Genomic DNA, 15505 nt, shown 5'->3' with positions numbered 1-15505 from the left:
AGGGATTGGGTGTTGCTGCCAGCTCTGGTATAGGTTGCAGACATAGCTCAGATCTGGCTGTTGCTGTGACTGTGGTGTAGACCGGCAGCTGCAGCTCTGATTTGACCTCTCGTCTGGGAACTTCCATTTGCCATGGTGCGACCCCCCCGCCCCGCAAAAAAAAAAAAAAAAAATTATCGCTTCTACATGACTGAAGATGTCTAGAGGTCCCAAGCAAGGAAAAAAACTATTATGGTATCTCCCCCACCTCCCCCAACACACTAGGTAATTCAAAACAAAATATAAGTACTACCATAAAATAGCTGTTAGGAAGTCCACATTTTTCTTTTCTTTTTTCTATTTTGACATCTTCAATGCTTTAAGCAATCATATTATTAACTTTTTCTCTTCTTTTTGCCGTTCAGTCTTTGTTGGTACTCTCAGCAGATGTTTAGTGTGCCTGCTGTTATTCTATCTCCACCCTGAGGTAAAATGGCAGGCATATACTGGATTTTGAATGTTGACTGTGGATTGTTTTTTTACCTCTCACGAATCTGACTTCTCTTATTTTACAACAGAGGATTCTTGCCCTTTCACCTACAAGTGCCTCCAACTTTCTGTCTGTTTTAGCCCTGTGAGTCACTTGCCCTCTTTAAGAATAATCAAGGTTTCTTCTTATTAGGAGAGGGCTCCAGAGACTCTTAGAGGCCAGACTCTCCAAGCATCCAAAGGATAAGGTACACCAAATTCTGTACCTCCTACTCTTTCATCTTCAGGAAGTCTGGGTGAACATGGAGCTAAGTGTAAGAATAGCACCCAAGTCATCCAGGTGGTTCTGATAGTCTCTAAAGTTTTTGTTTTGTTTTGTTTTGTTTTGTTTTGTTTTTGGCCAAGCCTGAGGCATGTGGGAGTTCCCAGGGCCAAGGATCACACCTGAACCACAGCAGTTAACAATACCAGATCCTTAACGCACTGAGCCACCAGGGAACCCTTAGTGTCTAAAGTCTGAGAACCTTTGTGTATAGAAGTGGTTTTTCATAGGTGGTCTTGGGACTCGTGCATCAGAATCACCTAAGGTGTTTGTTAAACATGCTGCCTCCTATTTCATACATACTGAACCAGAAACTGCAGGGGGTGAAGCCCAGGAACATTTTTAACAATACTTTTTTTTTTTTTTTAATCTTTTTTAGGGCTGCACCTGAGGCATGTGGAAGTTCCCAGGCTAGGGGTCTAATCAGAGCTGTAGCTGCTGGCCTACACCACAGCCACAGCAATATGGGATCTGAGCTGAATCTGCGACTTACACCACAGCTCACAGCAATGCCAGATCCTTGACCCACTGAGCAAGGCCAGGGATCAAACCCTCATCCTCATGGACACTAATTGGGTTCGTTTCTGCTATGCCACAAAAGGAACGCCTTCGCAATACCTTTTTTAGTTACACCACTTTTCTCTTACCTAGCACTTTCCCATGTTCCTTCTTATTTGAGCTCCACAATAATCTAGAAACTCACACCATTTTGGAAACTCAAAGGATGGAGATTATTACTCCCATCTAAATAATAAGAATCAGTCTCAGAGAAGTTACCCGATTTGCCCAGTCATGACCGACTACGAAGCAAGCTAGGTGAGACTAGATCCCAGGGACATAACCTGAGCTAGTTACCTAATTGTCTTTTGCCTTAGTTTCTTAACTTGAAAAAGGAAATAATAATAGTCCTTCATGTTCAAAGTAAAGGGTATATGGGTATTCATTATATGTACTAGTTTTTCAACCTTTTGGGGGATTTAAATATTTCAAAATAAAAGACTGAGGATATTATCCAACAATGAGAGAGAATAAACAGACTGTTGCCAGAACTCAGCCTCTGTCCACTGGTGCCGAATAGAAATGCAGAGACAGAATTTTGGGTGAAGGAAGAAAAAAAATAACTTTATTGCTTTGCCAGGCAAAGGAGGCCACAGCAGGCTAATGACCTAAAGATTGTGAGTGACCTCCTTTGGGAGAGAATCAGCTGAGTGAGGCTTCTTCCCCACAGACAAGAAATGGGGGGAGGGGGGTGGGCACAAAAAGGCTTTTGTGCCCAGAAGCTCCACAGGCTCTGGCTCAGTTTCAAGACCTATATCTACATGCCATGTAAGTGAAAGAAAACTGTCTATATAATACGGTACAAAACAAGCAAACTGAACTCTGTAGTTAGACGTAAGACTGGTAGTTGCTTTGGGGGCTGAGGAGGACTAGTGACTATGATAGGGATGGAGTAAGATAGTCACAGAGGTAGTTGTAGATGTCCCATAGATAGAGATGGAAATCTAGGGAACCTAGGGAGATCACTGTAAGTTAATTATTGCTCAAGAAAGTCTTCAGAACCAGGCAGACTTGCTCAACTTGTGGAGGCACGAGTTATGCCTCAGGTCATTGTGTGGGGGTTGGAGTGAGGCCTGTACTTAGGTTTGGACCCAGGGCAGGAGTTTAAGGACCACCCTTCTGCTGATTTGAATAAGCACCATGACAGCCCTAGCTTGACCTTATAGGGTCAAATACTCTCTTACTGAATACCAAGAGGTCTTTTCCCATCCTTACTGTAGCCCACCTAATCCTCAGGGTAGAGCCTCCTTGCCTGTCTACTTGCATCCCTTATAAGCTTCCTATCTTAATAAATCTATTTCTTGCCTGTCACTTTGTCTCTCACTGAATTCCTTCTGTGCTGAGGCACAAAGAACTAGAACCTCAGTAAGCCTAGACACCTGGTGAGTGATTCTAATTTAAAAACTGTGGGTTCAAGTCCCAATCTGGGTTCTGGCTACATTCAAGTTGTAAATGCTGTCAGTTTCAACTGGATAGGGTCACAAGGGGCCTTTTGTGTGCTGGTAATTTTTTTTTTTTTCTTGTTCTGGTTGCTGGTTACAAGTATCTGCCCTTTTGTGAATATTCATTAAACCGTATACCTATATTTTTACATGTATGCTATACTTCTACTTTTATTTTATTTTATTTTATTTTATTTTATTTTATTTTATTTTATTTTATTTTATTTTATTTTATTTTATTTTATTTTATTTTATTTGCTTTTTAGGGCTGCACCAGAAGCACATGGAAGTTCCCAGGTTAGGGGTTGAATCGGAGCTACAGCTGCAAGCTGGATCCTCAATCCACTGAGCAAGGCCAGGGATCGAACCTGCATCCTCATGGATACAAGTCAGATTCATTACCACTGCACCGCAGTGGGAATTCCTATAATACTATTTAAAAAAAAAAAAAAAAGTTTGTTTTTGTTTTGTTTTGCTTTTGCCACTCTGTCCCGTGGCATATGGAGTTCCTGGGCCAGAGACCAGATCCAGGCTGAAGTTGTGACCTATACCACAGCTTTGGCAACACTGGATCTTTAACCCACTGTTCCTAGCTGAAATTAAACCTTTGTCCTCATGCTGCAGAGATGCTGCCAATCTCATTGTTCCACATCAGAAACTTAAAAAAAAAAAGTTTTGACAACTTACGGTTACCAAAGAAGAAAGGGGAAATGGAGGGAGGGATAAATTGGGGGCTGAAAATAACATATACACAATACTATGTATAAAATAGATAATCGGGTGATGTTCCTGTTGGTCGAGGGAACTCCCTTGCCCCTGGTCACAGGCCGGAGATCCAACCTGGATCCCTATGGACTAGCATCCATACATCCAACATACATCCAACCTGGATCTATGGTCTGCATCCATGAGGATACAGGTTCCATCTCTGGCCTTGCTTAGTGTGTTAAGGATCTGGCAGCTGTGGCTGTGGCTAGCAGCTACAGCTCTGACTCAACCCCTAGCCTGGGAACATCCATGTGCCACGGGTACAGCCCTAAAAAAGACCAAAAAAAAAAAAAAGAAAGAAAAAGAAAAAAAAAAAGAACCCAGAGTTCCCTGGTGATCTTGTGGTTAGGATTTGGTACTTGTACTCCTGGGTTGAATCCCTGGTCAGGGAACTACGATCCTCTGTCATGGCCAAAAAAATATATTAATAATAACCACAAAGAGGAATTCCCATTGTGGCTCATCAGGTTAAGAATCCGACTGGTATCTATGAGGATGTGGGTATAATCCCTGGCCTTGCTTAGTGGGTTGAAGGATCCAGCATTGCCATAACCTGTGAGTAGGTCACAGACATGGCTCAGATCTGGTGTTGCTGTGGCTGTGGTGTAGGACAGGTGCAGGTGCAGCTCTGATTCAACCCCTAGCCTGGGAACTTCCTTATGCCCCAGGTGCAGGCCTAATAAATAAATAAATAATAACCAACAAGAACCTACTGTATAGCACAGGGAATATACTCGATATTATATGATAACCTACAAGGGAAAAGAATCTGGAAAAAGATATAACTGAATCACTGTACTGTTCACCTGAAACTTACGTGATATTATAAATCAACTGTACTTCAATTAAAAAAAATTTTTTTTAAGTTTTGACAAGTCGAGAAAAGGAAAAAATTATGGTGCTTAATTCATAAGATTTTTTTGTGAGAATTAAATAATTTAATACATTCAACAGAACAATGGTACATAGAAATGGTAGGTATTATTTATGATCTCTAACCACACTCAGAGCCTTTTGCCCCAGAAGGCTTGCTCACAGGGCAAGCAGAGTGGGTTCCATGGAACCAGCAGTATCCCAGGTCCTACCTTCTTTCCTGGACTGCAAAGTATGGGAAACTGTTGACAATGATATATTTGAGAGTTTGTAGCAATTCAAGCTGGGTGTTTTATTGATACAATGTAATTGTAAAAGCTAACTTGGGAAGTTCCCTGTTGAGCTGCAACAGAACAATCTGACAAGTATCCAGGATCCATGAGGAGGCAGGTTCCATCCCTGGCCTTGCTCAATGGGTTAAGGATCTGGCGTTGCCATGAGCTGTGGTGTAGGTCACAGATGTAGCTCAGATCTGGTGTTGCTGTGTCTGTGGCATAGGCTGGCAGCTGCAGCTCTGGTTTGAACCCTAGCCTAGGAACGTCCATATGCTGTGGTGCAGCCCTAAAAAGCAAAAAAAAAAAAATCTAACTTGGAGTTTCTTCATCCAGGGGTAGGGAAATTGCCTCCTCTCCCATGCTTATTGTTTTTCCTTCCTCACCTATAAGCACTGTAAACTCTAGATACATCTACCTATATCCAGGGATCCAACCCTCACCAAAGCCAGGACCCAAGTGCTGCAGAAAAAACACCAGATCCTTAACCCACCGCACCACAAGAGAACTCCACTTAGTGAGTGTTCTTAAGCAATAAATACACTTGACCATCGTAGGCCTCAGTGCGCTTAAGATGGAGGAGTCAGATGATATCTAGGGCTCCTTCCAGCTGTATTATCGTAATCTAAAAAATAACAATGCCTTACATAGTTTATAGCTTTGCAATCCTTTCTGTGAACATTATCTCATCCCAGGCAGGTGCCTTTTCCTATCTGTTGTCACAAAACAGGGGAACTATTACTCTGCTCAATTTCTTTTTATTTATTTATTTATTTATTTACTCATTTCTTCTTTTCACCCAAGCTTGAAACTAGATAAAACTACCTTTCTCATGGACCAAAGACAAAGATCATGGGTCACAAGTAATGAGTCATGATAATCTCTATTTTGAACAGTTCAAGTCCATGCAACCTGGTCACCAGCAGAAAGAACTTCTTGGATGAGCCAATTAATCTACCTTCTCACTCACCACTGAACTTGAGCTTCTGTCATTCTTTAATCCCCACCAAATACCTTGGAGAGGAAAAGGCAATTCCTCTTTCACATGGACTTCATTTTTTTTTTTTTAGGGCCATACCTGTGGCATATGGAGGTTCCCAGGCTAGGGGTCGAATTGGAACTGTAGCCACTGGCCTACATTACATCACAGAAATGCCAGATCCAAGCCACATCTGCAACCTACACCATAGCTCATGGCAATGCCAGATCCCCAACCCACTGAGCAAGGCCAGGGATCAAACCTGCAACCTCATGGTTCCTAGTCGGATTCATTAACCACTGAGCCACGACGGGAACTCCTGGAAGAATACATTTTATATAGTTCTTAAAAGGGCAAAGAGAGGGGGTTGGCTTGTGGCACAGCAGGTTAAGGATCTAGCATTATCACTGCAGCAGGTTGAGTTGCTGCTTTGGTGTGGGTTCAATCCCTTGCCCAGAAACTTCCACATGCCACCATGGGCATGGCCAAAAAATAAAACAAAAATTAAAAAGTAAGGAGAAATTAATATGAAGCTTATTGTTTTTCAGTTACCATTATTATGTCAAGTAATTAGTGTTTACACTAAGAGAAATTCGGTGATTCCACAGGGATGAAGAAACAGTTCCTAAAATAGTAATCTATTGTATTGGAGTAAGGTGCTGCACTGGAACAATACAATTGTTCAATTATAATAAGCTCTTTTGTAGTTTCTTACTATAGCATGATATTGTGGGGGGAGAAAAAACATGGACTTTGAAGGCAGAATCCCAACTTTTCGTTTTCAGCTTTGTTGAGATACAGCAGGCATATAACATTGTGGAAGTTCAAGGTGTACAATGTAGTGATTTTATCTATGTATATATTGAAAAAGAATTAGACCAAAAAAAAAAAAAAAAAGGAGTTCCCGTCGTGGCGCAGTGGTTAATGAATCCAACTAGGAACCATGACATTGCCAGTTCCTTCCGTGGCCTTGCTCAGTGGGTTAAGGATCCAGCGTTGCCGTGAGCTGTGCTGTGGGTTGCAGACGCAGCTCGGATCCCGCATTGCTATGGCTCTGGCGTAGGCTGGTGGCTACAGCTCTGATTAGACCCCTAGCCTGGGAACTTACATATGCCACAGGAGTGGTTCAAGAAAAGGAAAAAAGACAAAAAAAAAAAAAGAAGAAGAATTACCACAAAAATGTTAATTAATACATCCATCACCTCATATAGTTACAATTTTTCTGTTTGTTTGGTTTGGTTTGTTTTTGGGCTGCTCCCACCGCATTTGGAAGTTCTCAGACTAGGGGTTGAATCAGAGCTATAGCTACCGGCCTGCACCACAGCCACAGCAAAACCAGATCAAAGTCTCGTCTGCAGCTCATGGCAATGCCAGATCCTTAAGCCACTGGGACAAGGAATAGAACTTGCATCCTCATGGATTCTAGTCAGGTTCGTTATCACTGAGCCACTACTGGAACTGCCACAATTTTCGTATGTGTTTATGATGTGAACCTTAAAAATCTTCTATAGGGGAGCAAAACTGCCACCTTCAAATGTGTCTCTGGCATGAGGATTAATTTAGGCTGATTATTTTTAAGAAATAGAAGCTGCTGAAATTCTTCCTTTTACCTCCCCCTTAGCTGCCTAAAGATTTTAGATAAAGGGCCTATTTCTGTAATAGAGCTATTACCAGAAGTTCTGCAAAGAACATGGACTAGGTGTGGAGAGGGAAATTGTGTCACAGTGTCTCTGCAAGACCCAGCAAACGTGTTTACCAAACATTTGTTTTCCATCTCCATGTGAAATGCCTTCCTTCCCACTGAAGTCCCAAATCACTACCCCAAGGGTATCCTTTGACTTTAGCTGAGAATGACTTAAATAAAGGCAAAGGTTTTAGGAGTTCCCACTGTGGTATTGTGGGTTAAGAATCTGACTACAGTAGTCGCTGCAGAAATGTGGGTTCAATCCCTGGCCCAACAGAGTGGGTTAAAAAATCCAGCATTGCCACAGCTACAGCGTGAGTCATGGCTTCAGCTCAAAAAATAACAATAAAGTGAGACTTTCGGGAGTTCCTGTTGTGGCACAGTGGAAATGAATCTGACTAGGATTCTTGAGGATGGAGGTTCAATCCCTGGCCTCACTCAGTGGGTCAGGGACCCAGCATTGCTGTAAGTTTTGGTGTAAGTTGTAGACATGACTTGGATCCTGCTGTGGCTATGGTGTAGGCTGGCAGCCGTAGCTCTGATTCGACCCCTAGCTTGGGAACTTCCATAGGCTATGGGATGCAACCCACCCCCCTAAAAAAAGACAAAATAAATAAATAAATAGAGAATTTCAGCCATTTTGAGAACTTACTCGGTTTTTCTCTGTCTCTCCCCTGTAAACCTGTTTTAAAATTTTTGTTTGATTTTCTCCTGTTAATTTGTCTCATATCAATTTAAATCTTAGACCGGCCAGAATAACCTAGAAGGGTAAAGGAAAATTTCTTCCTTCTCAACACTACTCTCTCAGCAGCTTTTAAATATACAATACAGTCCTATGATCTATAGTCATTGTGCTGAACATTACATACAGAACTTAGTCCTCCTATAACTGGAAGTTTGTACAGAGTCCCAACTTTTTAAATTTTTTTTTAGCTTTTTGGGGCTGCACCAACAGCATATGGAGATTCCCAGGCTAGAGGTCAAATTGGAGCTACAGCTGCTGACCTATACCACAGCCACACCAACTCCAGATCCGAGCTGCATCTTCGATCTACACCACAGCTCATGGCGAAGTCAGATCCTTAACCCACTGAGCGAGGCCCGGGATCAAACCTGCAACCTCATGGTTTCTAGTTGGATTCATTTCTGCTGTACCATGCCAGGAACTCCCCAGAATTCCAACTTTGAATCTATGCACACTACAGTGATGATTATAATACTTACCTCAAAGGAATATTATGCAGCAAAATAAGATAGCATGTATATAATGAGCCACACATAGCACCAGGCCAATAGTAGGTTCTTAGCAGTGTCATTTCCTTTCTCCCTTTTTTCTTTTTTCTTTTTTGGCAATGCTTATGGCATGTGGAAGTTCCCAGGCCGGGGACTGAACCTGGACCACAGCAGCAACTAAAGCCATGCAGTGATAATGCCTTATCTTTAATGTGCTGCACCACAAGGGAATTCCCCTTTCTCCTTTTAATGTTGCTTTGTTCACTAAAATCAATCAATCAATCAATCTAAATTTCAGCTCATGAGAATTAACAGGATTTTAAAGTAGGAATGAAACTGAGCAGGACCCTGTCAGGCCCTCCTGGATCCAAAAGGCTTTCTGTGTCCCCCATTTCCTGAAGGAAAAATACTTCAACCTCCTAGGCTTTCCCCAAGTTCCAAAGAGCGGACTGGAGCATTTAATAGGAAAATAGAGGAGTTGTTGCTGTGGCACAAGGGGATTGGTATAGGTTGCAACTCCTATTTTGGATCCCTGGCCCTGGAACTCCAGATGCCATAGGGGAGTGGCCAAAAAGAAAAAAAAAGAAAAGAAAATAGGACAACAGCATCACAGGACTCCTAGTTCTTCCTGAAGGAATATAGATAACAATCTGATGCTTATCTTTAAGTTGTTCTGCAGAAACTAAGACCCCAAGCCTGTGGAGAATGGTGACTAAAGGCTGACCACAAGCACTAGACCCCATGCTGGTTGGAACCAGAAGGCTGGGATTCTTGAGACATCATCCTGTACCTCACCACCAACCAATCAGAAGAAAGTCACACACCTGGCAGCTCTCACTCCAAAATTTTGCCTTTAAAGTTTCCTGAAAGCCACCGGGGTGTTTGTGTCTTTTGTGCGTGAGGCGCCCATTCTCCTCACTTGCTGCCTTGCGATGACCTTTTCTCTGCTCCAAACTCTGACATTTTGGTTTGTTTGGCCTCACCATGCATCAGGTGCATGAACTTGGGTTGGACAAGAGGAAGAGACCCTATTGATGGTCCTATCCAATGGATCACTTTGTGCCTGATAATGGCCTGGGACATTTGCTAAAAGTACAGATTCTGGGGCTTCATCCTTGTTACTGAACTGAACTTGGGCTTGCCTGCCACACTCTGAAGCCAGTCTACTGACACATGGTTGTGGTAAAGGAAAGTACAGCATTTATTGCAGGGCGGCAGGCAAAGAGAACAGGCAGACCATGCTCAAAAGACTGAGACTCCTTGATGGCTTTCAGAGAAGAGTTTTTGAAGGGAGCATTTGGTGTGAGAGTTTCAGCTCATGGACTTTTCTTCTGACTGGGGTAGCTGGCCGTGAGGTAATAGAAATCTTAATCCCCAACCTTCTGGTTATTTATAAGCCTTGAGAACTAGGACTCTGTCTTATTGCCAAACGACTCTCATTGCTTTTCTTACTTAGCTTGTTTTTCCTTGTCTGCATTCCTTCAATTCCCTAATTAGTAACTGCTGGGCCTACTCTTTGGAACTCAGGGAAAGCCTAGAGATGAAAACCTTTTTATACAAGCAAGAACTGAGGGACTTAGAGGGGTTTTTGTACCCAAGAGAGTCCCATAGGATCCTATTTGGTTTCAATCCCCCCTTTTCTTTGATACTTCTCACTCCTGAGAGGAAGAAAGGTAGGCCCAAGGAGGGAGTAACAGTCTTGGAAAGAAAGGTTCATCATAAGTTTGGGAGGGTAACTTGGTTTTGAGGGGATTTGGTTTCATCCCAAGCGATTCTGATTCACCTAACTAGGTGACAGTCCAGAAATGTTTAAAAAGCTACCCAGGTCATTCCGATGCAGGTAATCCAAGACCTACACTTTAAGAAAAACTGCATTCAGGAGCTCCTGTCTGGCTCAGTGGTAGTAAACCTGACTAGTATCCTTGAGGATGCAGTTTCAATACCTGACCTCACACAGTGGATTAAAAATCCTGTGTTACTGCAGCTGTGGCATAGGCCAGCAGCTGCAGCTCCGACTCGACCCATAGTCTGGGCACCTCCATATGCCCCATGTGTGGCTCTAAAAAGAAAAATAAATAAATAAATTTAAAAAGAAAAGCTGCATTCAAACTAGATTTTTCTACTGAATGATCTGCCTAAGACACCACAGCTGGCAGAATTGAAACCAGAAAGTGAGACCTCTGACTCCATGGCCTTTCCACAATACATACAAAACATGTCAACAATACATCTGTCTCTTTCTGGCAGTGACAACTATTCGACAAGAACATGCCTCATGCAAAGGCTGTCCTTCACCCTTCTCCAGAAGAGGAAGAGGAGACACAGGAAGAGGCGCCTGATGCAGAACCCCAATTCCTAGTTCCTGGATATGAAATACCCAGGATGCTATAAAATCACCATCATCTTTAGCCGTGCACAAACAATTTTTATTTATTTGGTGGTTTGTTGGAGTTTTTTGGCCATGCCCACAGCATGTGGAGATTCCCAAGCTAGGGATGGGACTGTGTCACAGCAACAATGCCAAATCCTTAACTGCTAGGCCACCAGGGACTCCCACAAACAGTAGTTTTGTGTGTTGGCTGCTCTACTGTCCTTTGCCAGCCTACAGGAGAAAAAGCAAGGTTTATACAAGGATGCTCCTTTAGACGGAAGCAGAGCTAAAAGCACCCTGAATCAAAATGAATGGGAAACAATCCCAATAAACACATTTTGGATTAAAAACAAGAACAACAAAAAATAAAAAATGAATGGAGTTTCTATCGTGGCTCATCAGTAATGGACTAGTATACATGAGGATGTGGATTCGATCCCTGGTGTTGCTCGGTGGGTTAACTGATCCGGCGTCACCATGAGCTGTGGTGTAGTTCGCAGAGGAGGCCTGGATCTGTTGTTGCTGTGGCTGTGGTGTAGGCCAGTGGTGCAGCTCCCATTAGACCCCTAGCCTGGGAACTTCCATATGCTGTGGGTGTGGCTCTAAAAAGACAATAAAATAAAATAAATAAAAATAAATAAAAACAACAAAAAGTCTGTCTTATCAAATCATTTTGGAAAAAATGATTTTCCTTTATAACATATATTTATCATTTAAACTTGAACTCAAGCATACTGGCCAGCCCTAACACTGAAAAGAAAGTCCTTTCTCAACCTCAAGGCCTAATAACACCAAGAACATATGATTTTGAGGTTACAAGAGCATGGCAGTTTGTTTTGCAGGACGAGCAGACTTTATGCTTAATAACCTAAGCAGCCCTGCCTAGTGGTTATTGTTCACCATGGATCCAGATCACAAACAGGGCTTCACCACAGGAAAATAAAAGCAGACACGTTATTTTCTGAGGACCTCTTGCCTACTCTTTCGGCCCCCTTTCTCCTCCTTAGCAAATCCTCCTTTCCCTAGGTGCTCGGAGTCTCCCTACTGCCATATCCTCCCCAACACACTTCAATCCTAACAAGTCTGTGCTCGCAACTAAAAAGTCAAGTGAATTTTATTTATTTTTTCTTTTTATAGGCACACCTGCAGCATATGGAAGTTCCTAGGCTAGGGGTCAGATTGGAGCTGCAGCTTCAGCATGCACCATAGCCATGGCAACAATGGATTCTTAACCCACTGAAGGAGGCCAGGGATTGAACCCATATCCTCATGGATCCTAGTCATGTTTGTTAACTTCTGAGCCACGAAGGGAATTCCAAAACCTTTTTTTTTTTTTTTTTTTGCTAACAATTTACAAAATATGTTCTCTTGTAAAGTAGGAAGGACATGCTATTCTTACTCTGCCCTCTGACTCAGAGTCACTCATGCAAATTCACCTAATCTGTAAGCTATAGCATGGGGTCAAAGATCTTATCTAGAACCTTTTGGCTATATCTTGCTATCTCCAAAGGATAGATACCTAAAGATCTCCAGTGATTTGTTAAATGAATGTTAAAATAAAAGCTAGAGGGAATGAGGTAGCAGGAAAGAAAGAGGGAAAAAAAAAAAAAAAAAAACCCAAAAGATCAGGGGCATGTCCTTAGGGGAATTGTTCTTGGTAGATGGGAAAGAAGGCTATGTGAAGTCACGAAAGTCTGCCCCAAACCCACACTGTCTCCCATATACTACCTCCGTGTCAGACAACAGGGTTGGTCAATTCCCAAAGGACCTCAAGCCTATGGATAAAATGTTTATTTCTTTTTTGCTCTTTCTCAAGAATTACAAATCATAGTCACATCTTTTTTTTTTTTTGTCTTTTTGCTATTTCTTTGGGCCGCTCCCGCGGCATATGGAGGTTCCCAGGCTAGGGGTCTAATCGGAGCTGTAGCCACTGGCCTACGCCAGAGCCACAGCAACGCGGGATCCGAGCTGCGTCTGCAACCTACACTACAGCTCACGGCAACACTGGATCGTTAACCCACTGAGCAAGGGCAGGGACTGAACCCGCAACCTCATGGTTCCTAGTCGGATTCGTTAACCACTGTGCCACGACCGGAACTCCAGTCAGATCATTTTAATTTGAGGCCACAAAACCCAGATGAATTTTAGAGCAGGAAGAGACTCTACTGATTATCTAATCCAGTGGGTCTCTCTGTGCATCTGCCTGGATGAAGATAGCTTGGGCCACAGATCTTCAACCAAGTGCTTTCTCCTGGGAAGGCCCCTTCAGCAGTTTTATTGGAGGCAAAAGGTACCAGCCAGCCACCCTTGGAAAGTGGTCCTTTGAGCCTGGATTTATCTTTGGGAGGATGCCTGATAATTCCATTTCTCTGATTCCCCTATTGGTGGAGAACAAGGGAGGAAAGTTAGGGTGAGACAGGAGTGATTTGTTTTTTTTTTTTTTAAGTATGTTAATTTTGGAAAGGTGACTGAGCCAAAAGTTTCAGGCTGACAGCTATTTTACTCATTGTCTGCTTCCACATTCCAGCTCTAGAAATTAGACTTGGCAAAGATGCTTTTCCTAGGTTGGCTTCTGACAGAGCCAATATTAGCATCCCTTAATGACTCAACAAACAACTGAGAAAATTGTGGGAAACATGACTTTGCCAATAATGCCCAGTGCCATTTCCAGAATCATTCCACTCTCTGAGCTACAGAATGAAACCCTCAAGGTCAGGATCCATGTTGTCATCCAAGAGTCATTCTTTTTATCTGAGCCAATTAATCAAAGTTCCGCATTTAATTTACTATTTTGTTAAAGAAAAATCCAAAAAGTTTCAGAGTTCCCCTATGGCTTAGCAGGTTAAGGACCCAGAATTGTCACTACTGAGGCAAGGGTTTAACCCTGGCTAGGGAACATCTGCATGTTGCAAGCAAGGCCAAAACAAACAAAAATCTTTAGTAAGTAAAGACACAGATAGATCATGATCCAAAGATCAGCACATGTGCCCAGCCACACTACTACAAATGTTATAAAAGTCAAGAATTCAGAATTCATCTTCTAAGATTTAAGACCATACTGGTAGGAGTAGTCCTTATACTATTTTAACAGATTGTAAAAAAACAACAAATCAATCAGTCTTTGATGATCTTTAAACATTAGAACATTGACTTTTTAAAAATTAAAATAAGTGGAGTTCCCGTCGTGGCGCAGTGGTTAACGAATCCGACTAGGAACCATGAGGTTGCGGGTTCGGTCCCTGCCCTTGCTCAGTGGGTTAACGATCTGGTGTTGCCGTGAGCTGTGGTGTAGGTTGCAGATGCGGCTCGGATCCCGCGTTGCTGTGGCTCTGGCGTAGGCCGGTGGCTACAGCTCCAATTAGACCCCTAGCCTGGCAACCTCCATATGCCGCGGGAGCGGCCCAAGAAATAGCAACAACAACAACAACAACAACAAAAAGACAAAAAAAAAAAAGGAGCTTCAGGTTGGCCTTACAGGTCACAAGATATAATCCTTGAGATACAGAGAAATAGCTATATCTATACATAAGTAGGTAATAGAGAGCTGAATTAAACTGAATGTCATACATATAAGACATGCTGGTTTTTAATTCCTCCTCCTATTCAACTCCTCTTACTTTTTTTTTCCCTCTTTAGAGCTGCACTTGTGACAAATGGAGGTTCCCAGGCTAGGGGTCGAATTGGAACTACAGCTGCTGGCCTACACCACAGCCACAGCAAAGCAAGATCCCGGCTGAGTCTGCAACCTACACCACAGCTCACGGCAACACCGGATCCTCAACCCATTGAGCGAGGCCAGGGATTGAACCCACAACCTCATGGTTCCTAGTCAGATTTGTTTCCATTTCTCTATAAAGGGAACTCCTCCTCTTACATTATTTATGCTTCCCAAACCATTCTCTCAGAGTTGAAAGGAAACCACTTAGTACTTTGTTTTAGCTAAGAAGGAGAGCTACTAGGAGAGAGAGGATAATAAAAATAAATGCAATTTTCTTTATTATTATTATTATTTCATGGCCTCACCGACAGTGTGTGGAAGTTCCTGGGGCCAGGGATTGGATCTGTGCTGCAGCTGCTACCTTCGCTAGAGCTATGGAAATGCCAGATCCTTTAACCCACGAGCCAGGCTGGAGATAGAACACAGGCCTCCACAGTGACCCAAGCTGCTGTATTTCGACTTTTTTTTTTTTTTTTAACTTTTTTAGGGCTGTGGTGTAGGTGGCAGACTTGCCTCGGATCCTGCATTGCTATGGCTCTGGAGTAGGCTGGTGGCTACAGCTTTGATTAGATTCCTAGCCTGGAAACCTCCATATGCCGTGGGTGCGGCCCTAGAAAAGACCAAAAAAAAAAAAAAAAAAAAAAAAATATATATATATATATATATATATATATATATATATATATAAACATGAATGAAATAATAATAATCACCCATAAACCTTAACTCTTATCACCTAGAGATAACCACTGCTGGTATTTTGGATTATAGCATTTCCATATTTTTTCCATGTAAGTGCATTTATCTAATCTTATAT

At 42.4% G+C, this 15505-nt stretch overlaps 1 pseudogene; it reads left to right on the top strand.

The window, feature by feature from the left end:
• The first annotated feature begins 10867 nt into the window (after positions 1-10867).
• Positions 10868-11260, top strand: LOC125120811 (40S ribosomal protein S27-like; annotated as a pseudogene).
• The last annotated feature ends 4245 nt before the right edge of the window (positions 11261-15505 follow it).

Source organism: Phacochoerus africanus, chromosome 2 (genome assembly GCF_016906955.1).
Source record: "Phacochoerus africanus isolate WHEZ1 chromosome 2, ROS_Pafr_v1, whole genome shotgun sequence".
In the NCBI taxonomy this organism is placed as follows: Eukaryota; Metazoa; Chordata; class Mammalia; order Artiodactyla; family Suidae; genus Phacochoerus; species Phacochoerus africanus.
This window is presented reverse-complemented; position numbering and strand designations above follow the sequence as displayed.